The sequence below is a fragment of the Pelodiscus sinensis genome, chromosome 25, assembly GCF_052426305.1.
Source record: "Pelodiscus sinensis isolate ZL-2025 chromosome 25, ASM5242630v1, whole genome shotgun sequence".
NCBI lineage: Eukaryota > Metazoa > Chordata > Testudines > Trionychidae > Pelodiscus > Pelodiscus sinensis.
The window spans coordinates 13,783,010-13,806,818 of NC_143076.1; the positions used below are offsets into that span (position 1 = coordinate 13,783,010).

The window sequence follows — 23,809 nt, forward strand, 5'->3', positions numbered from 1 at the left end:
AATTTCATGTGGGACTGTTTCAAAAGCCTAACTAAACCCAAGAGAGAGCACATCTTCTGGCATCCCCCATGCATGAGGCCAGTAACTCTGTCAAAGAAGGAAGTTAGAGTGGCTTGGTGTGATTTGGTTTTGACAAATATATTCAGGAGAGAGCTCCACAGATAGGCAGCAGCCAGGAGGCTGAGGGAATGCAAAGTGGCAAGCGGCAGGCCAGCCCCAGTGGATAATGGCTCTTTGCCCTTAGCAGCTTTTGGGCATGGAGTTTACAAGTGAAGCAAAGGCAGCTGTACTGCAGAGAAGTATAAGGGCAGAGAGTGGGCAGATTGGAACAGAAGGGTTGGGCCCCCCTGGAATTTCTTCACACCCCCCCCCCCCCCATGCTCTAGAGGTTCCTTCCAGTTCTATGATTCCAGTAGCCAATAGAAATTGCAGGAGGTATTTAATGAGACAGAATGGAATTAACCCAGGAGTTGAAATCCTGTATCTTGCAAAATAAAGAAATTAAGCACTCCAGTAGCTGGTGGTTATTCCAATAGTTAGAATATAGTTAGTTCTGTATTACCTTATTGGTCACACAATAATCCAAACCACGCAGTTCTGTTACAGTACTCAGCCTCAGGCCACCATCCAAATGTCCCAGTCAAATAAAGTTCTACCAATTCCAAAGGATCAGACACATTACCTTCCAGGCCAATGAATATTTCAGACCTTATCCCAAACACCCACAGGGAGCCTATTCTTAAACTTAACTTCCTAATCTCTCTTTAAAAGATCTCCAGGTGGCTGTCTTGCCACAAACCTGTTCTACTAGTTAAATACACAGGGAGGCATTGGAATTACAATTCATCCACAAATTCAATTCTCATTCTTATCATCATCTCCTCAATCAGGACAATGGATGGCTTGGACATTACCTACCTAACATTCAGTGAAGGTGCCAACAGAGCTCTCTGTGTGGATTCTTGTGTTAGTTCCCTTTGATCCTTATCTGCTTCCTTTTAACTATCCAATCTTCAGGTACTTACTTATTCCCTCTGCTCCTTGTTTCCTGCCCCTTTCTCTTTTTCCTTTTCCCCCACTCTCCCTTCTCCCCGATTTATTTTGGGTCTGCACATCCTAAACTAATCACTCCGGTCATCTGAAGAAGTGGGCTGTGCCCACAAAAGCTTACGATACCATCGGCATGTTTTGTGAGTCTATAAAGTGCTACCAGACCATTTGTTGTTTTTTAAGATTTATTAAAAAAGAAGAGAGAGAGAGTGTTGGTTAAAAGATCAATGTACATGTAGGGCCAGATACATAAGAGAGAGGGTGATCTCATAGTTGCAAAAAGATCATGGTTACAGTCCAAAATCCCCATCCAGAGTGTTTCCAGTCAAGGACTAAGACCTCAATCTTATGACTTAGGTTTTCCCTGTATGAAACCTCAAGCAGATCTGAGACCCTGTGAAATGGGCACCAGGATATCCTGGCATCTCATTTCTTATCCCTAGGAGCATCCAAGCAGCTGTCAGACAAAACAGAATCCTCTTCCTGTCCAAAGGAACTTTATACCTTTACAGCTGCCTTTTGGCCCTGGAGAGACAATGGGCTTTTGACATCACCTTCTGTCTCCCAAACATGTTGGCAATTAGCACAAGGTAATTTATCAATTAAACAGGTCCCAAACAGTTTACCACAAACTTCAGAGAGACTTCAATCAAGTTTCATCAGAAATGTTCAAATGTTTGCTCTTGAATCAAAGCTATAGAAAAAGACAAGGGTTCAGATTACAAAACCTGAGCAAACACCTACCACTCTGATGCTCTAATGCAAGTTTGCATTTCAAAGTTCTGTTCTAGCCTAACATAATAGCCCAGCTATCATTTACATACCAGCCTAACAAAGTCATTAAAGGTTGACCCTGAGTCAATCAGCCCCAGCTGGCTAAGCCTTTCTGGCCACCTGCCACATTTTAATCAGATGACTAATATTTCAATCAAATAATGTCACATTACCCACGGAGGCCTGACCTGGCCTCACGCTGCTTAGCTCCTGAGAGCTGATAATGGGTCCTGGTGGCTGGGTATAAAGTGTTTTAATATACAAACTGCTTTTTATACATATAAATGACTAGAGCCACAAAGAGTCAGAGCTTTTACCAGCAAGATCTTTGATGGGAAAAAGCCTTGCTGATATAGAAACCTGTGATTATTGAAACTGACCAGAGGATGGCACTATCTACCCACACAAAACAAGCAGTGGGCTGTAACTCTGAAAGGCTCATCATTTTAATCCTGTGATCACACACATTCCTCGCAGAGGGGGGTGTCCTAGTCTGGTCTAGCACTCGAAAACATTTGCATTAGAATTAACGTGTCACAGAACTCCGGTTACAGAAAAATGCACATGCTCGTTATTGGGTCCCCTACACGGGTAAGTGGGTGAAATTCAATGGCCTGTGCTATGCAGGTGGTGAGACAAAATGGTTTAATAGTCCCTGCTGGCCTTAAACTCCATCAGACTGGAGAGTCATTTATACCAATGGAAGGAATCCTACAGCATTTTCACTTCCATACTGGAATAATTGGGAGGCACCTTACCTGTGATCCACCCATTAGCCCTCACTGCCCCCTCTATGACTGGGAACAAATCCCTTGGCAGGGGGCTGGAAATGCCACTGTGGGGAGGAACAGTATCCAAACCTTGTGGGGCAAGAGATGTGGGTAAGCTCAGGAGGCTATACTGCAGGGACAAGCTCTGCCCTGGCCCCATGGGGTATGTCTAGACTACAACCAGTACTTTCGAAAAAGCAAGCTGCTTTTTTGAAAGAGAGCACCCAGGCAGTCTGGATGCTCTCTTTCAAAAAAGCACAGCTGGCATTACATAGCGCCTTTTTTCGAAAGAGCACTTTTGAAAAATGGCGTTCTTCCTCGTAAAACGAGGTTTTCCACGGTCGAAAAAACTGCCGCGTTCTTTCGATTGACTTTCGAAAGAAGGAGGCAGCTGTCTAGACGCAGGGGAAGTTTTTTTGAAAAAAGCCTGTAGTCTAGACACACCCATGGAGATGGACTTGAGTCTGCAAAGTCTCTGATATCTGTGCTGCTTAGAAGGGGGTTAGCGGATGACTTGCCACTGCTACCACCTAATGTAAATGCAAAGGCTGTGCATTAGGGAAGCTCTGACGGGGAGGTTTCCCCACCCCACACTGCGGGTGCGCTGTCCCCGGCATGCTGGGGAGAAATGGCAGCCCCGCGCAAACCCCAGAGCTGCGCTGCCTGGTCCGCCGCGACAAGGGGGGGTCAGGAGGCATGGCTGGGTGTTTTACGCCCGATCCCGGCAGCCCCCAGAGGACCCCGGGAAGTAGTTGAGCTGGTGAGCCGGCCCCTGCCAAAGCCACAAATGCACGGGACCTTTGGCGGCTCCGGGCCGAGCCAGAGGCGGCTAAGGAAAGGGGAGGGGGAGTGGCCAGGGATGCCAAGGTGGGCCCCTACCCCATCGCATTGAACATCCAGTCCTTAGGGCCCTGGGTCAGGGCTCGGAGTGGGGGAGGGCCTGAGCCCCCCTACCTTCCCTTGCCAGGTAGCCGAAGCTCAGCCAGCCGAGAGGCGAAGAATACAAGGACCAGACCCCACCGGACTTGGGGTGGGGCTGGTGATGGGGAGCACGCGGCGAGGGGCTACCTCACAGAACAGTAGGCGGTGCGTGGACAGACGGGCCCCCGGGTGGGGGACACCCACGCGCCCCGTGACAGAAGCACTCCAGGTGGCCTGGCTTTTGCACTCTCTGTATCAACTCTCCCCGTGGTTCCCCTCCTGCAGAATGTCATGTAACCCCCTTCTTCTGCAGCAACCAGTGACAAGGAGAGCTAGAGTCCAACTGGGCTTTCCCCAGCCCACACCCGATTGGAGCCAACATTGAAGTCAGGGGCTTAGATGACTTGTTAGCATCTCTTTACGGTGGGATTTTCAAGAACACAAGTCCAATTGCCTTTCAGTGCAAATATCAAACACTTTAAAAGGGACTTGTTCTCCCCTGTGCACTGACCTTCGTGAAAAGCTCGGCATTACATTTTGGCATAGGTTGGTCCAGGTTCACACCATCCACCTCTAGCAGGAAACGGATTTGTGCACTGTTTGACCTCGTGGTGCCAGCAGGGGCAACAAGAATCAGGACTGCTGGGTGTAGGGACCAGGGTGTGGGTGATCAGAGCCACAGTCAAAACCCAGGAACTGAAGCCAGAGTCAGAGCCAGGGTCAACCCACAAGGCTAAAGCAGAGGTCACGAGTCACACCAAATGATTACCCTGAATCAGTGTCATTAGTGATATGGAAGGTCAGCACTGGAGTCAGAGCAGTGTTTCTCAAAGTGGTCCATGGATCCACTCTGAGGGTACGTCTACACAGCAATGTTATTTTGGAATAACTGATGTTCTTTTGAAATAACATAGTGCGTGTCTACACAGCAAGCCGTTACTTGGAAATAACGGTGAGATGGAGGACTTCTTACTCCAACTCCTGTAACTCTGCATTCAGAAGGAGTAAGGGAAGGCGAAGGAAGAGTGTTCTTCCTTTGACTTCCTGCTGTGTAGACAGCGCCAAAAGCCGAATTAAGCTATTTCGACTTCAGCTACGCAATGGACGTAGCTGAAGTTGTGTAGCGTATTCCGACTTTAGCCCTGCTGTGTAGACGTACCCTGAGAAACCTGCTCACTGGCCACTGCGGGTTGTTCATTTACTGGCTCCGCAGCCACAGAGCTTCACGACTCCCATTGGCTGCGGTTTGTCGTTTGCAGCCAAGGGGAGCTGCGAGAAGCGGCATGAACCGAGCTGCTGCTTCCCACAGCTCCCGTTGGCTCCCAACTGCGAACTGCAGCCAATTGGAGCTGTGAGTCTCTGTGGTTGTGGAACCAGTAAATAAACAAACGGGAGTGGCCAGTGAGCAGGTTTCACAGAAGGGATCCGCAGATCACTTTTAAAAACACCGAGAGTCAGATAGCCATGCAAAGGGATCAAGCTAGAGACAAGCAGCACTTGCAAAGGTGCAAGGAGCCAGTCTAGGACAACAGCCGATCAGGGCCTCACCCAGTTGCTCAGACAACTTCCTGTGCCTGTCTGGCTTAAATAGTGTGCCTGGGCCAATCGGTGGGGCTGAATGTCTGCTCCAATCAGGAGCTTCCTGGGTGGAGCCTTGGGTTGGCCAGAGCAACACTTGTTCCCTCCCCTGCTGGTTCCAGACAGCTCTTGAGTGGCTATCATCGTCTGCACACCAACTGGGAGATCCATAGGCCTGCATTCAAGCTCTGCGTTCACTCATGCTGAGTGCTACCCCTTGCTCTGAGAGCAACAGACTCCCACACCAAATTAAGGTCAATGAAAGAATCCCAAAGACTTCAGATGAGGCCCGAATTGTGTGGTTTTTTGTAGGTCCTGCATGCTGTAAAATGGGCATGCTGGTAGGCCAAAGTGTGCATGTAATTCTTCGTCCAGAATGTAGGCCGCGCACTAGTCACGAGGCGGCTTCAGGGGTGCAGGGACAATGAATCCATGCTTGGAAAGTTCGGTAGATGCTTTGAAGAAAGACAATCAAGCTACTTGCCCATCCGTCAGCTGCTATCCATAAACCACAGCCCATCTCCTTACCTCCCAGCAGCTGCTGTATTTTGACCTCTGGGTGTGCTAAGTTCTTCGGAGACAGTCTGTTTACGTCTCTTCTGTCTCTATGAATTTATATTATTCCCCCTCGCCCCGCTTCCCTCCGCCCCTTGCGGTGTTACATATAAGCTATGGACCTGGAATGCCATGTGGCTTGTGACGGTGTACGGAGTTAACTGAACTCACCCCATTCATCCTAGCTGATAAATATTCATGAGCCCTGGAGTGAATTATGGGCCGGGTGTCATGCTGAATGGCCCCTGCTGAGTGAATGGAAAAATGGCAAGGAAATAGACAATGGAGCTTTTTGTCTTTTGGATCCTTAGATCAACTCTAGGTCTCCCACCCTCCTGGGAGCGTACCTTATGGCTGCGTATTGGCCACTGTGAAACAGGCTGGGTGTATCTAAGTCCAGTTCCTCCTCAGCCAGGTGTCCGTGGCACAAAACCCCACCATGAGACCTGGCACTGGGCAGTTCCCGAGCAAGGTCTGCTGGGACCAGGAAGACTTCATTCCGCACTCCCAACAACAGGGGGACCCTCTAAGGCAGAGCTGAAGCACATTAGCGGCACCTCCATCAGCCTGTCCCCAGCCTGTCAGCACTGAGCTCATGCAGGACTGAACAGCAACGTCAGACGTGCTTTGTGCTTTTCTGTCTAGTAACGTGGTAGGGTAGGTTCTCATGTGGCTGAGAGGATAGGGGGCTTGCCTGGAGAGGACAGAGTTATGGATTCAAGTCCTGTGTCCCCAGGAAAGGACAGCCAAAAGCCAGGCAGCCCCAAAGAGACACCTTCCACCTAAGGCAGCTTTAGACCCAGCTGCATTCTCCTTCTGCTGCAGGCTTTCAATGCACTGCAAGGTGCCCAGCCATTGAATTGCAACCCCTCCGTGCAAGAGATGGAATAGGAAGTTAACTATTGCATACCCCAAGGCCTGAGCTGAAACGCCTTGTTGGTTTCCCAACACTTTAATTTAGCAAAGCTTTATTAAAGGGGAAGAGTAACTTTGTAATTGAATGTATTAGGTGTATTACAGCAGTGCCCTGGGACAACCAGGATTGGGCTCCTATTGTGCAGGCCTGATTAACAATCCTTGTCGTGCTGAGTTTACAGACTAAATAGTTCAGAAAGACAATGAGGAGGGGAAAGGGAAACACCGTAGGAAGCAGAAGATGATCCAGTCCAGCCCCCAGCCGAGAAACCTCATCCCTGCCGCTGATCGATACACTTCTCCAATAATACCCAGGCTTTGCACTTACAGCTCCTTTCCCCTGTAGACCTCAGTGTAGTTTACAAAGGTGGGTCAGTAATGCTGTCGCCATGTTATAGGCAGGGAAATCAAGGCAGGGAGACCCAGGGAGACTCGGTGAGTCTGTGGCCCCCCTGTGCTTACCCACTCCTCCCTGCTGCATTAGCTCTCCCCCCCCCCCCCATTTGCAAGTTCCCTGCTCCTGAAACAGCCGGCATGCTCTGGTAATGCAGGGAGAGAGCCAGGCCATAAGGGGAAGCTCCACTCTACTGGATTTAGCCCTGACGTTGCTTAAGCCTTTCCTTTGACTACCCACTCTACAGGAATGACACGTGCCTTTGAGCGCCACCTGCCATGCTGCCCAGTGTGCAGGCATGGCCAGGGAGAGGCAAGATAACCCTGCAGTGCATTGCACCTTGTGCCATCAGGTACCCTGTACACAGAGAGCAGAAAGCACTATCGCTAGGGTGGCGGGGAAGGGAGAGGAGAGCTTGAATGCAGCACCAGGATAGTTCCACAGGTAAAGGAGAGCCCACGGTGCCAAGCTAGGGGAAACTTCCCCAAAAGAATTCTTCTCTGAAGAAAAACACATTTTCTTAGAAAAACACCCTATCTTCATTTGCATGTCCCAACAGACGACCCTGCACCCGAATCTTCCAAATACATCCAGGTGGAGCAGCGGGGCTTTCCAGGGGTGCCAATGACTGAGCTAGGCACTTCCTCGTGTTGCATCAATTTCCATGGGACCATTACCTTGATAAACTTGACGCAATACAGCGAGGATACATGTACAACGCAGTGTTATTTCGGAATAACATCGTGCATGTCTACACAACAAGCCTTTCCTCAGTTGGGATTGGTCCTGCCTTGGGCAGGGGGGTGGATTTGATGACCTCCTGAGGTCTCTTCCAGCTTTATGATTTCAAAATAATGGCAAGCAGGAGGACTTCTTACTCCAGCTCCTGTAACCTTCATATCACGAGGAGGAAGGGAAGTCGAAGGAAGAGTGCTCTTCTTTCAACTTCCTGCTGTGTAGACAGCGCCAAAAGCCGACTTAAGCTATTTTCGACTTAAGCTACACAATTGACGTAGCTGAAGTTGCATAGCTTCATTAGCCCTGCCGTGGAGACGTACCCTGAGTGTGCTGAAGCTCCCAGGAGTGAAAGGGTTAATTTTAACCCTAGCCAGAGCACAGAAAAGACCCACAGACTTCCCTTGGATTGTTTGAACCAACATCTTCCTGACAGGTGCGTGAACCCCACTTAACACAAGGCCCGACTAGTCCTGCCACCAGAGTCAGGGAGAGGTGGTGTATAGGGTAATGGAAAATTTCAGCAACCAAAGAACCTGTGATACTGTCATGATGACAGAGGATTTTTATTCCAGAGACACCATGTGGGGCCTAAGGAGAAAGAGATAAAGGCAGCTTGGTGAGTCTCCTGTAGGTGGCACCGTTGCCTAAAGTATAAAAGCCCCCCGCCATTGGTGACCAAATCCTGCAGAACCCTGACCATGGGCAGGATGAGAAACCCAGTTCTGATCTGCTGGCCTCCTGCACAACCACTCAGCACATCGTGCAACCAATGAGCTGCCTCCCGAGAGACAGAAACACACACTCGTCCGTTCCTGGCTGCCGAAATCATCCAATAAGCTGCTGCTTGCTGGGCACCTAACTCTGTACTGAGCTGCAAATCTCCATTAGCAGCCAAGATCTCTTAGCTCCAGGCACTCCCCAACTGACTTTCAAGGGTGCATACCATTGCTTGCCCTCATGTGTTTTATTGGGGGGAGGGGTCCCTCCTTACTTCTGCCTAAAACTCAGTCCTGAGCTCCACTGACAGTCAATGTTCCCAAAGAATCACAGAACACTAGAAGTGGAAGGGACCTCGAGAGGTCATCGAGTCCAGTCCCCTGCCCTCACGGCAGGATGAAGCACCGTCACTCTAGATCATCCCTGACAGGTGTCTGTCCAACCTGCTCTTAAATATCTCCAGTGACTGAGATTCCACAACGCCCCTTTGCAATTTATTCCAGTGTTTAACCACCCTGACAGGTAGGAAGTTTTTCCTAATGTCCAACCTAAACCTCCCTTGCTGCAATTTAAGCCCATGTGCGGAATACATTTTGTTGTGTGAACCAAGGCATATGCACCATCAATGGAAACACATGCTGCTGGCTCTGGGTGGCTGTGGGTTTGAATCTTTCCTGGGAGGCCACCCAAGTGCTCAGCTTTCAGGGAACACTGATCACAAAGCCCCCCAGCCAGAAGATGCAGATTAGCTCTCCAATGAAACTTTTCAAACCTCTGTCCATGGTGCCCAATTAAAAGCACCCAGGAGCTAACGGATGCTCCTGGGTCCACTGCTAGTTCATTATTCTTCCTGGTTGATTCTAGGGTGGATAAAACCCTGCTTAGGACATAAGAGAATAATAATTGTTATAAATCCCAGGCAGCAAAGCTCCGTATGAAACAAAGAGCTAAGGCTCAGAGAGTATTTACTAGGCAGGCTTGGATACCATAGATTCACAGAGAGGAGTGATGGGCAGGTTTACTTCCTATCTAGCTTAGTATCCTATACTCCCCTGCACATTATCCAAGAGCTATTTCTGCAGGATTTTCCCTCTCCAGGGCAGAAGTACCCCCCCTCCATCTCCCAAATGCATTCTCTTGTCTCACCATTTTCCGACCCTGCCCCAGTCCCGCCCCCAGCAGTGAAGTCCGTTAATTATTGGCCTTGGGTTGTGGAGTCATTCAGCCTAATATTGCAACAGCCACTCTGTGGGTCAGACCTGTGTTCCCATAATCGCCTGAAACAATGGAACACGTATAATAGTGTACACTCCCCACCCCCGAGCCGTCGTATCCATACACAGAATACACAGCCACATTGGGCACCCAAAAATCTGGGGCACACCTGGGTCTTAATGTCCACCCACCTGCCTCTTCCTATCCCTGGTCTGCTTCTTCAGGAGAGGATCTAGTTAACTTACAAGTGACAACACTTGCCAGACTTCTTTGCAGAACCTGTGAAAGAAGCACTTGAGAGGTAATGGAGCCATTTGCCAACCCCAGATACCTAGGCTATGTCTACACTCGCGGCTTCTTGCACAAGTATGGCCATTCTTGAGCAAGAATCCGCAGAGCATCTACACTGCCCACCCGCTCTTGCGCAAGGAAATTTACAGTACGGCGTGGTAAGAGAGGGCTTTTTGCACAAGAGCTACACTCTTTTTTAACAGGTGTAAGCCCTCTTGCGCAGGAGCTCTTGCGCAAGAGGGCAGTGTGGACGCTCCGCAGGGATTTCTTGCGCAGGAAAGCCCTATGGCTAAAATGGCCGTCGGCCCCTTCTTGCGCAAGAGAGCGTCCACACTGCCATGGGAGCTCTTGTGCAAAAGCATAGCGTGCACATGGCAGTGTGGATGTTTTCTTGAACAAGATTTCTTGCACAAGAACCCTTGCACAAGATGTTCTTGTGCAAGAAGCTGCGAGTGTAGACATAGCCATACTGTCCCATTTCTGAATTTATTGTGTTAGTTGCCGGGATCTTATGTAACTGCGGATTTGAATTTAGGACCTCTGAAACGGAGTATAGGAGTCTCTACCCTCTGAGCTAAAAGCCAGCTGACTTCTAGCCCCTGCTGTAGAGGTCTCTTGGTTTTAACTGTTGCTGAGGTCTAAGTACCACTTGCATTGTTCAGTAACCACATTAGGTGTGTGGGTTACACTTAGTTTAAAATTTATTTTAAAAACAGTTCATGAGCGTGTTGCTGAAGATTATAAAATCACCTCTCTAAAAAACCATCACTCTGGCCCCCTGGGCTGCCATCGGGCACGGGGGCACCATTTTAATAGTACTCCATGGGACCCCATAGATCTTAAGGATGGATCTTCCCCCGGCTCCCTTGTTTCCATCCCATTGCGCCCTTTCCTAGGGCGAGTTCCAGAACTGTAGGCAGCAGCTCTCCTTTAGCATCAGTGATGTTGTATAGAGAGCGGGCTTTTCTCCTGTACAAGCGGCTGCTATTTATACACCCCAGTGGAGCACTTAAATAAACCAATGCAGAGGCCACAATTTTCTGGGATTCAGAGCCTTTGCTATACCAGTGCCAAGCAGCAGGGAGCGGCGAGAAGAGACTCCTGCGGTCAAGGCGAGAGAAATGGCGAGGAGGCCACGGAACCACCGTCTTGGAGGGCAGACGGGAGCGAGTAACACAGCTGTGGCAAGCAGAGCTGAAATTCATTGAGCAGCCAGATTGAAAGATTACATTACAGCAAATGAAATGAGCCCAGTCTGCGGCCCCACTCTGTTGTTTTGCCTCACCAAAGAGAAATTGACATGTTGGCCGCAGTGCCAGCTGGTACACCATTCCGGGAGCTCAGCTGCGGCGGGTGCTCAGTGTTCTCGTGTGTCGTGCTTCGGTTGTCGGTCTGTGGGCTGGGAGCAGTGCAGGGTTCCACCCGCTGGCATGTTGGCAGAGGATGCCCTTCATACGGATGATGCCTGAGGCTGTGAATACCTCTGTCTGGGGATTCCCAGGCCCACCGCCATCACTAGAATATTTGAGCTTCCTTTGCCATGGCTGCGCAGGTAAATCTAGTATTGCTCCTTCTAACCCTACATCTGACACAGCCCAGCCTTTCATTTTGGCTGTGTCTAGACTGCAGGCTTCTTTCCGAAGAAGCTTTTCCAGAGGAGATCTTCCGAAAAAACTTTTTCTGAAAAAGACAGTCCACACTGTGAAAGCGCATCGAAAAAGCCATCTGCTTTTTTCAACAGACCGTGTCCACACTAAATGGACGCTATCTCGCTTGTAAGCTGTGATTATTATGCACGGAACGGCCACCGGGGTACCTGTGTTTTTTCCTCTTCTTCCTCTCCCTCTTCCCTGTCCACACATGCCTTTTTCTGAAAGAGCTCATTCGGAAAAAGGCTTCTTCCTCGTAGAAAGAGGTTTACCAATGCCAAGAAAAACCCTCAGTTCTTTCGATTTTTTTCAAAAGAACGTGATTGCAGGTTTTTTAAGGAAAAAATGCTGTTTTTCCAAAAAAAATCTGTAGAGTAGACATACCCTTTTGTGACCACGCAGTGCAATCACACAGGGGAAGGAAAACAAATCTGTTCCCACTGAAGGTACTTTCAAAACAGTTCCAACCCTCAAGAAATCCCGAGACATAATGCTGCTAATGATTTGCCCAGTCACTTCTACTTGGCTGCGACGAGTAAACAATAATCCCAGCAGGCCACCTGTTGTGGCTTCTTCTAGACACGAGTCACAGAGAGAGACTGACAAGAACAATTGCCACAGGTGGCCCACTCTCTCCTTCCAAATTGGGACGTCAGCAGCTGAGGCCTTGGGTGTGGCAGCTGACGGAGAAGGACCTGTCACGTCAGGACTCAGGATGTTTCTGACTGGCTCAGTGTCTTCTGGGCATAAGATACACGCCCAGCATGGTAGCATATAGAGAGCGATGAGGCAGACAAGGACTGAGGATTGGCTGGGGGCAAGGCGTGTAGATAGGACATTGGATTGAATTTCCAGGGAAGGGGATCAGGACTGGTGGAAGGAGGCAGTTGACCTGAAGGTCCAGGATTAAAACAGATGGAGGAAGGTAAGAGCTATAGGTGTACATGACAGGAGGGGGACAAAGTGCAAGTTACACTTGGGAGGTGAGCACAAGTTCAGAACTGAATGCTCATCACACACACGTGCATGTGCACAAGCACACTCAGGCTATGTGTACACTGCTGGCTTTTGCTGGCAGAGAGTATGCAAATGAAGCACTGATTAGCATATTATCACACTTCATTTGCATGATTTATTTGAGCCGGTTTTGCTCAAGGGGTTTTTGCGCAAAAGCAAGCAGTGTGGATGTTTCCTTTTTGTGCAAAAACCCCTTTTTGCGCAAGATCCTTATGCCTCTCCAGAGGGGATTTTTGTGCAAAAAGGAAATGTCCGCACTGCTTGTTTTTGTGCAAAACCGGCTCAAATAGATTATGCAAATGAAGCACGGCAATATGCTAATCAGCACGTCATTTGCATACTGTCTGCCGGCAAAAGCCAGCAGTATAGACAACGCTTCTAGGTGCCTGTGCAAAGCAATAAGCTCTGTCTGTCTAGGCCCCTGATTATTAGGATTGGCCCCGCAGTAGTTTGGCCCATTTCCTGACTGCTGAGGGCTAAGGGCATAGCTGTTCCCCCGTGCCCTGGCTCAGCCGCAGGAGTCACTAGTTAGGCTCAGGAGACAGACGAACCTTTGGGTGGCATAATTGTTTCCTGCTAATCTTATTTTTCACCTGGAAAATTCTGTGCGAGGTCAGGCCCCATGGCTTGGCATGGGGGGGTCTTGCCTGCAGAGCTGTCAGCCTTCCAGCAGGATGCGCTCAACACCATCTTCACCACGCATCTCAACTAAGGTGGAAAGCCCAGGCCAGGCTGCTCTCGATGGTGTCAATGGTTTAGGAATCTAATTAGCTATTTAATTGCCTTGCTGAGTAAGATGTAAAAGACTGAGACTCTCAGCATGGAGTCAACGTGCTCTGTAGCGGTGTCTTGCCGCTGGGTTATTTTCTCTTCGTTCTTTTCCTCTGGCAGGTGATTTTTCATTGGGCACCCAAAGTCTCTGAAAGGTCACTAATTCCCTTAGCCCTTGCGAGCTTCCTGTTCTAGCACCAAGTGATAAGACAGCCAGGTGAGGCTCACAGCTCCCCAGGCCTCGCACGCTACCGGTGCAACATCAGTGCCCACAATAACGACAGCAAGTGATACATTGCGGAAGCTGTTTTACAGGCCATCGGTCTGGGTACTTTTAAATGAGAAGGTGTGTTGACAGCAGGCCATGGAGAATGCCCATCGGGATCAGAGCAAATCCAGGCAATTTAGCAGAGCACATACTGCCTTGGAGGAAACCACAAATGCTTCTTGCAGCAGAGCATGGTTGTTTCACTGCTTTTTTCCACCCTTGTGTAGAAGGGGGTTTTGTTGTCAGGCAATGTGAATTATTGCTTCAAGGATAACACACGACTGCTTCCACAAAGGTTTTGTCTACACTACAAGGTTTTTGTGCAAAAATCGTAATTTTTGCACAAAAACCGGCGGAGCGTCCTCACCTCAAGCATATTTTTGCACAAAAAAACAAACAATCAGTAAATCAAACAAAGAGAAGGCTTTTGCCATTAAAACCAAACAAACAGAGGGCTTTTGCCAGTGGAGTTATTCCTGTCCCCACGAGGGATAACTCCTTTTTGCACTACAGCTCTTGCACAAAAAGGCATGTGTGGACGCTCCACAGGGGTTTCTTGTGCAAAAAGAGCGTATCAGAAAAAGCGCAGGTGCTCTGATGGCCATTCTGTTAATGGCCATCAGAGCTTTCTTGCGTAAGAGCGTCCATGCAGTGTGGCCGCTGTCTTGCGCAAAAGCAGATGGCTTTTGCGATGCACTTTTGAGGTGTGGACGCGCTTTTCCGCAAAAACTTCTTGCGCAAGATCTCTTCCACATAAAGATTCTTGCACAAAAATCCTGCAGTGTAGACAAAGCCTAATAAAAAAATGACTACAAAAGTCTACAGAAATCATCCAAAGCAGGATCTCGTAGGATAGCCACACTGCAGCAGTTCAAAGGAATACAGCAATGCTGTGTTTTTATCTCATGCTCATCAATCTCCCTGCATTTGCTTTGCCCTGCACACATGACAGAGGCACATTCTTAGCATGGAACACCTTCAAAATCCAGACGTTGTTTTTTCAGCCAGCAAATCAAGGAAAACGGCAGGTCTCATTTCTCCTGTGCCCCGACCCAGAATCCCAATTGGATGGAGATGGACAGAGAGATCCATCCATCCAGAACACAGCCAGTCAGTCCAGGCAAGCAAGCTGAATACTCCCAAACCTGGCACAAAAATCACATCTTGTTTTTAATTAGGATTGTCAGTCTATTAAGTGTTCACCCAGTAGAAGAGCTGATGTGGGCAGATTACTGCATGAGCTCTGGAGTGTAATTCAGCACCAAGCACCTACTCTCATTCCAATTTCTAACAGAAGAGAGGGCTGCAGCAGATGCACTGCAGAGCAAGATGAGTTTGAACTGGACCAGCAAGAGCATCCTGCCTGCTCTCTGATAAAGATGTGAGCAGCCAGGAAGTGGCCAGAAATATCCAGAGGTGACTGAGTGAGCCTGCGCTTGTGCATGAACTCTCGTTTAAAGCCGTAGCTAATGATGGACCAACTTCACCTCCTCACAGACTCCAGCGCGGAGGCACCCAGGATGGGTTTCGTGCAGCGTTTGCATTTTTGACCTTCAAGAGATAGACTCTCCTTAACATGGCGTGCCTTGAACAGCAAGCCCTGCCCGTGAGGGTTTGCTGCAGGGAAAAGCTGGCCCCAAAATGGTCCAGCTGGGCTGTACTTTGGGCCCCACCCTGACATCCCTTCCTGATGTTCGTCCCACTGATACCAGTACGGACTGCTGTGAGAGGAGAGATCTGCAGGAGTGAGATCCTTGTTCATGCATGTCCTGCATGCTCATTGGGGTACTGACTGCCTGCTTTGCTACCTGTCAGCACAGGGCTTAGCGCCGTGAGCCATTAGCCTTGGCTGAGATTTATAATATATAACAGAGGTCCTGGATCAGGAATGCCAGAGTCACTGAGCAATAAAGCCACACCCAAACCTTGGGAAGAAGCCGTTTCTGCCAGGGACTCGGGGTAAACAGCATGGCTAGCCAAGCTCTGAGGGACACAACTCATAGCTCAGAGGCGGAAGCTTGCTAGCCAGTCCTGTTCCTGGCTGGCCACACACTTTTCTTCTCCTGCCCCCAGGAACGTCTGTCAGCCCTGAATCCCTGACACCAGCCTGACACCACAAGCATCCCCAGAGCTCCCTGCTGCCCCATTGCTTTTGTGTGCGCTGGCCCATGGGAGCCACCCTGGCCCGGAGCTGGTTTCAGGGACCAAGCTGGTGCTTGCCCATCCCAACAGATTAGCACCACAGGAAAGCATGAGCCCTACCAGTCCTGCCCCGCCTGCTGTCCGAGGCTGCAGAACTACCACGGACACGCCGTGGATTGGCGGCACCAACTGGCAACAGCCCCTGTTGGAGTCATTCCCATCATCTTCTGCCAACCGGAGACCATGCTGAGTGCTCAGCTAGGCCCAAACGAACACAGGGCCTGTCTAGGGTTGCCAGATGGTTTAACCAAAAATACCAAACATCCCCCCCTGCCCCAAGAGTTATTAAGCAAAAAAAAAAAAAAAGAAAAAACCCAGCATGTTGTTCCTTTAAGGCAGCATGGCCGTCAGCCATCTTGTTTTCCTGCTCCAAGCCAGAAGACAGCTCCCCTGTGGAACCAGGTAAGTGAGAGAGCTGGGCCCAGTTGCTGAGTGGATCGTAGGGTTGCCAGGTGTCCGGTACTTTTGCCTCCTGGCAGGGAAAAAAAAATCAGAATATACCAGACATTTTAGGGGTCTGGTATTTTCTGAATTTTTTTACCGGACAGGAGGTGAAAATAACAGACGGGCCGGGTCAATACTGGACACCTGGCAACCCTAGGCCTATCGGAAGCATCTGGTTGTCAGTGAAGTCTCCCACCTCCCTATGCCTGAGCTCCTCCTGATCAAAGTCACCAGTCGGGGTGTTTCCTGTTAGTCTTTCAAGCTTCCTCCCTGTGTTTGTTAACCTGTCACATGGTTGCAAGATGGGCAGGCCGGGCTGGAAAACGGGGAGGAGGGGGGGTTCGGGTCAGGATCGCAGTGTACCGGCCGAGCTGTGGCTGCAAAAGCACCAGGGCTGCAACAGCAGAAAGTGGAGGGACAGGACAGGGGTGCATTGGCAGAGCTGGGCCTGCAAGCAGAGGGCCGCAGTAACCAGTCAGAGCACGAGCATGAAGCACTCTACTGCCACGATGGGGAGGGAGCCCTGCCCCAGAAGCAGCGGGAGCAGAGCGTTTTGGTCACGAGCCCATGGAGCGGCTTGTTTAGAGTGGCCAATTTGGACTGGACGCATCCTTGGAGATTTCACGCCGGGCTGTAATCTTTAATTCAAGATTCATCTTTCATTCCTGGAGACTCCAGGCCAGTCCTGGAGGGCTGGCAACCTTCCACTTGTTCCATGGTGCTGCGTTTATAGCGGGGGTGGGGACCCCTTGTTGGGTCGGGGGCCGCTGACCCACAGCGAAATCAGTTGGGGGCCACACACAAGTGAGGCAGCCTCCAAACGAGAAGCAGAAAGACATTCTCCACATTCCCCTCAGACACCAGAGCCGAGGGAGGCCCAGGCTAGTAGATGTGGTGTGCTCCAGCCCTGTGAGGAATGGCGGGGAGCTGAGGCACCAGCACAGGCTCCCCAATGCTAGGAGGAAGCCCCATGCCTCAGGGGCCAGATCCAGGCAAGCCGGGGACTGGTTTGTAGCACCCATCCCCATCGTATTGGAAGCCTCCGCTCTTCCTGTCCCACTGGTCCCAGTGTCTCCAGATCAGCTCTGACAATGCCTTTTACCTCAGGGTAAGAAAGGGTCTGGGAGCAATTCTCCACAGATCATCTCTGACTGCCCTGGGGGAGCAGGCTCCAGGACCGGCTAATCGGAAGGTGGAGCTTTCGGAGGGGCAGGAGAGCCAGTGGGAACGGAGGTCAGAGGATGGGACTCAAGAATCTCTGGGGTTCCCCCGAAGCAGTGAGAGGAATAGTCTGATTTCCTCCTGCTGCGGGGTGGGGCGTGGCTGGGGCTGCCACGGCCTCCCAGAAAGGACCCCGGCGCCCAAAGGTCAGCAGTAAATCTTGCCTTATTAAAAGCGCCTGACGCGTCTGAGCGTGAGAGTAGCTGGGGGAAGCGGTTCCGGGCCTGGTGGGTTTGCAGGGTCACTCGGCATGTCAGAGGAGGGCCCGGCTCGGCAGTATGGGAACAGATGGAGGGGAAAAACGGGGAATTGCTGTGCTACACCTGCCCAGCCAGCGCCGTGCAGCAACCTCATCCATCTCCCTTTCACAGGCCAGCCCCAAGCTCTGGCTATTCACACAGCTAATTAGCCAGCCGCTGAGTGAACCCGGCTGTCTGGAGCAGCAGAGAGACAAAGGGCTGCCTTTGACCGCACTGGGCTGGCTGCTCCCAGGCGTCTGTCTCAGCAAGGTACTGCGTGGCATTGCTGCCCCTTTCTACTCCTCCTGGGCTGCTTCCTTGAGGGGATGAGTGCATGCTGCAGCTGTAACTCAGGAATAAAAGGATTATTAGGGGAGTGCCGAGGGGCCTCAGACGTGAGCAGAGACTCAGTGTGCCAGGTGCTGTATGTACCCATCATGAGAGAGTCCCTGCCTCAAAGAGCGCCCAGTCCCACCCGACAAGACAGAGGAAGAAAAGATCACGAGCCCCCAGGTGCCTCCGTGCTTAAACACCTTTGTGAATCCCAGCTGCAGAGAAGACCCAGTGACTTACCCAACGTCACACAGGCAGAGCCGGGAACTGAATCCAGATCGCCTGCGTCCTTTAACCTCCAGACCGTCATTCCTGTCTAGACGGGGGCAGCCAAGTTCAAATCCAGATCCACATGGGACGGAGACGCCTTGTTGTATCCCTGTTGTTTTTATGTTCTCTAAGGGCTTCTCTCATCCCAGAGCATTGAAATTCCTCCACCCAGACCCCCTTTGTTCTCTTAGCTTTATGGGTTGAAGTACTGGCCCAGCTTTCCTCAGCTGCGCTTCACGCTCCATTAACCCAGCCCCGCCTTTTCTCAGGTGATGCCAGGTAATTAACTGGCCCCTCAGGCCCTAGTTAACCCTGTCAGGCCTGGTGTGGGCTGTAGCTTATCACTGATCTAGCCCACATAGGTCCTGTCCCTGGAGCAGAAACACTCAGACATTCCCTGAGGCGGGTCTGTTCAGAGCAAGGCTTGGCCACGTCTCCGAAAAGGCGCCAAAGCTGTGGCAACATCTGCAGCTAAGCAAGCCATGAACCTGAGCACCCACCCTACAGAGCGTGTCCTAAGGAAGATCAGGTTTAGACGGAGGCAGGCCTAGTGCTGAGTAATGCTGGGGCTGGACTAGTTTGACTGTCCTTGTGTCCTAGTTCAGAACCAACTGGCACGGAGCCCGTTTCCTAGCCAGAAAGGAAGAACAATAAGACACCCACAATAACAAACCCGCAGGGTTTCCTACCAATCACACCAAAACGGAGACAAACGTCACCATGCTGATGTCACAGTGGCTGGAGGTGCCCCTTAGAGCCAAGCAGCTCCAGCAGAAGACAAAAGCAACAGCTTCTTATTGGGAAGGGATGGCAGACAAGGCCTAGCCCCATGCAAAGTCGGAGCTCTGCTCTCGCTGGCATTACAGAGATCTGGCCGTCAGCCCCTTCTCACTCAGAGCTCCATGCACACCCCTAAGGCCCTGTCCATGACATGGGGACGGTGTGCATGACAGAGCCATGCTGGGGCTATTCTCCAAGTCCCAACGCTGTCGGGACTGTCCCCATGGCTGCAGCTCACCTAGCAATGACACATTCAGAGCCCCTGCATGGGGATCGGCATGAACTCATTGCTACTGGTGGCCAGCCCTGGCAATCTGAGCTAACCGAACTGAGACGTGTGCTATCATTTCACCGAGGCACAGGGGAGCGGGCGTCAGTGATAGGCACAGTGAAGGGCAGTCAGGATCAGATGTATGTATTACCCTATCGTATATTACACCACAGCCATGCCTGGACACATGGCACTGCTGGTGGATGTATGGTGGGGGGGGGGGACTTTTCCAGTTGAAGAAATGGTCTGATTGCATGTGGCAAAACTTGCCTGTGTTCCTAGGCGGAACACTTCCCTGGGTCCCTGTTTAATGTATCCCTGGTAGCATTTAAAGCAAGGACAAAGACGATTCCTGCCTCTCCTCCGATGTAAGCCCACCCAGTTCTATTAAGAGAGATTTATGATTCCTTTAAGATTTCTCTGTAAATCAGGCAGGCGGTGCTAACGGTGCATTTCTGACTCGCCCGTGCTGGGTTCCTGCGGCGCTGGCCTCAGACCAGCTGCAGCCAGTCAATTCCTCTTTTTAATTATTAATTCATAATTCCCTAGAAAGCTCCTTTTTAAAAGCCCTGCTGTTTATCATGCACTGTGTCTGGCTCGAATGCGTCTCGCTTGCTTTTTGCTGCCCCCTCTCCAGGACCGCGCTGAGTGGAACACGTCACAGCGAGAACGAAGCACTTGCCATTAATGGAGAGCTGAACGCTGAGTTGCTGAGTCTCCTGCTCCTTTCTGCTAATTTATAATAATTGGAAAGGGTGGGTGACTAGACACGAACACTACACACCCTGCACAACGACTGCGGGAAGCAGAGGAAAGGCGGACTGCAGGGGTACAGCACTGAGGTGGTGCTACCAGATTCCTTCTCTAACCTAGGTCAAGTTGCTTAGGCTGGGTCTACGCTTTCCCTTGCTTGGAAAAACTTTTGTTGTTCATGGGTGTTTTATCCCCTTCCCCAGGAACGACAAAGTTTTGCCATGGCAAGTGCATGTGTGAACACTGCTTTGTCGGCAGAAGTGCTCTCAAAGGGAAACCCGCTCTTTGGGGGTAGAAGTATTATGTCGGCAAAAGTGCCAACAAACAGTGTTCACACCTGGCAGCTTTTAGCGACAGGGCTATTGTCACAGCCTACTTGCTAAAAGTTGCATAGTGTAGACATCGCCTCAGTCTTTCCCTGCTTAGCTGTGAAATGGGGATATTACTATTGCCTTTCTCTCACTCACCACCTCATAGACTCATAGACTTTAAGGTCAGAAGGGACCATTATGATCATCTAGTCTGACCCCCTGCACAGTGCAGGCCACAGAATCTCACCCATCCCTCCTAGAATAATCCTCTCACCTATATTTCAGATATTGAAGCCTTCAAATACTTTGAAGACCCCAAGATGCAGAGAATCCTCCAGCTGTGATCTGTGCCCCATGCTACAGAGGAAGGCGAAAAACCTCCAGGGCCTCTGCCAATCTACCCTGGAGGAAAATTCCTTCCCGACCCCAAATATGGCGATCAGCTAAACCCTGAGCATGTGGGCAAGACTCACCAGCCAGACACCCAGAAAGTTCTCTATAGTAACTCCTATCATCCCTCCATTGACCTATTTCCCACTGATAATGAATGGTCAATTAGTTACCAAGATCATGTTATCTCATCAAACCATCCCCTTCATAAACCCATCTAGTTTAATCTTGAAGCCAGATAGATCTTTTGCCCCCACTACTTCCCTTGGAAGGCCATTCCAGAACCTCACTCCTCTAATGGTTAGAAACCTTTGTCTAATCTCAAGTCTAAACTTCCTACTAGCCAGCTTATATCTATTTGTTCTTGTGTCCACATTGGTATTAAACTTAAATAATTCCTCTCCCTCCCTGGTATTTATCCCTCTAATATATTTAAAAAGTGCAATCATGTCCTCCCTTAGCCTTCTTTTGGTTAAAGTAAACAAGCCAAGCTCCTTGAGTCTCCTTTCATAAGACAGGTTTTCCATTCCTCGGATAATCCAATGGCCCTTCTTTGTACCTGTTCCAGTTTGAATTCATCCTTCTTAAACATGGGAGACCAGAACTGCACACAGTATTCCAAATGGGGTCTCACCAATGCCTTGTATAATGGCACTAACACCTCCTTATCCTACTGGAAATACCTCACCTAATACATCCCAAGATCGTATTAGCCTTTTTCACGGCCATGTCACAATGGCGGCTCATAGTCATTCTATAATCAACCAGGACTCCGAGGTCCTTCTCCTCCTACGTTACTTCCAACTGATGTGTCCCCAGCTTATAACTAAAATTCTTGTTATTAATCCCTAAATGCATAACCTTACACTTCTCACTATTAAATTTCATCCTATTGCTATCACTCCAATTTACAAGATCATCCTGATCTTCCTGTATGATATCCCGATCCTTTTCTGAATTGGCAATAGCTCAAGTTCCTCAAGGCAGGGGCCATTTCTCATGGTCTCTACATATAGAACACAGCTCAAGGCAGCTCAGAGCTTGTTGGAGCCTCTAAATCTGTGGTTCTCAACTGGTGGTCCATGGTGACTTTTTCGGTGGTCCACAGGAACATTGCCCAAAGTCCACAAAAATTTGTTGTTTGGCCTGGTGGTCCGTGGATTGAAACGAGTTGAGAACCATTGCTCTAAGTAGAACTATCAATATCAATAATAGCAATAGCAATAATAATACAAGTGGAGCAGTACCTCAGCTCATCCAGTTTGGAGAATTCAAGGGGTTGATGCTTTGTACAGCAATCCGGGGGCCTTGGAGTGTTATGTGTAACATGGCAACATCCTATGTTCTCATACTGCCCATAATCCAATGGTGGGCCATCTGTGACCCGCAGACTGCATGCAGCCCATGTGGAGAGGGGTGTGTGCACATCCGACAAGACATTTTGTTTACCGTTGCCCATGCACAGGGCTGCCAGATTCTCCTGGTGTACATCCGTGTAGTTGTTTTCCTACCCGTACTACTAAAGTGACACACCTGTAAAGCAAGGGCCGGTGAAGTGAGGTGCATGCCAATGGGGGTATGTCTACACTACCCCGCTAGTTCGAACTAGCGGGGTAATGTATGCATACCGCACTTGCTAATGAAGCCCGGGATTTGAATTTCCCGGGCTTCATTAGCATAAGCGGGGAGCCGCCATTTTTAAATCCCCGCTGCTTCGAACCCCGTGTAGCGCGGCTACACGGGGCTCGAACTAGGTAGTTCGGACTAGGGTGCCTATTCCGAACTACCGGTACACCTCGTTTCACGAGGAGTACCGGTAGTTCGGAATAGGACCCTAGTCCGAACTACCTAGTTCGAGCCCCGTGTAGCCGCGCTACACGGGGTTCGAAGCAGCGGGGATTTAAAAATGGCGGCTCCCCGCTTATGCTAATGAAGCCCGGGAAATTCAAATCCCGGGCTTCATTAGCAAGTGCGGTATGCATACATTACCCCGCTAGTTCGAACTAGCGGGGTAGTGTAGACATACCCTTGCAGACAACATTGACCGTGAGAGCTGTGTGCTCCCTCTTCATCCCATCAACGTGCGGCTATGGTACAATCGGCACCCCCTGCAAATTCTAGCTACGTATGTTCAGTGAGCAAAACTACCCTGTCCTGAGGCCATCTTGGTTAGGACAATCCTGCGGCCCACTGAGATGAAGGAGGGCCACTCATGCGGCCCACTCACTAATCTAGGTTGCCCATCGCTGCCAGAATCTAATCAAATTCATCTCGCCTCACACACATCGATCTCATCTAGCTCTCTCTCTTATGTACCTATGTGCCCCCTCCCACCATGACAGTATCTGAATGACTCACAATGCGGAGTGTCAAAGCCATGTCTCTCATTCTGCTCAAACCAGGTTGAGCTGGGTAAATGGTCAGGCCTGCAGAGCGCAGCTCGCCACTTGGCCTTAGGAAGATCACTGTGTCATGACTGTGATTTACGCTGTGCTGGCAATGCGCCGTTCAGTGCTGCATGGCACATGCAGTAATAAAGAGCTCGGCCCCATGGGGATGACATGCTAATCGCTTGATAAGAATGAGCTTTCACAATCATGGGGGGACACAGTGTACCTGGTGGCATCCAGTCCTGGTTAGAACTGGCATTGGAAAGAAAATTGGGATACCAGTGTAACTGCCACAGGGCAGATTTGAACCTAGAAACTCTGGAGTTTAGTGTAGGAACCTCTACCACTTGAGCTAAAAGCCAGCTGCTTCTCAGCCTAGGCTATAGAGATCTCTTGTTCTTATCTATTACTGTAAGTGGTCTACGTGCCACTGCATGGGACAGTGAACCACACTGGGGTTATGTCTACACTACAGCGCATTTTTGCGCAGAAAATTTACAGTACATCGTAAGAAGAAAGGGCTTTTTGCGCAAGAGTTATTCCTCTTTCTACGAGGAATAAGCCTTTTTGCACAAGAACTCT

General features: G+C 50.1%; 1 protein-coding gene across 2 annotated transcripts in view; it reads right to left on the reverse strand.

The window, feature by feature from the left end:
* TTC12 (tetratricopeptide repeat domain 12) overlaps positions 1-18,504 on the reverse strand; it is an 83,448-nt gene extending 64,944 nt beyond the window's left edge. For both annotated transcript variants that reach the window (XM_089773298.1, XM_006111239.5), the window contains exon 1: positions 18,303-18,504. The gene's annotated coding sequence lies outside the window, so the exon portion shown is untranslated. The remainder of the gene's footprint in view (positions 1-18,302) is intronic.
* Positions 18,505-23,809: the final 5,305 nt, after the last annotated feature.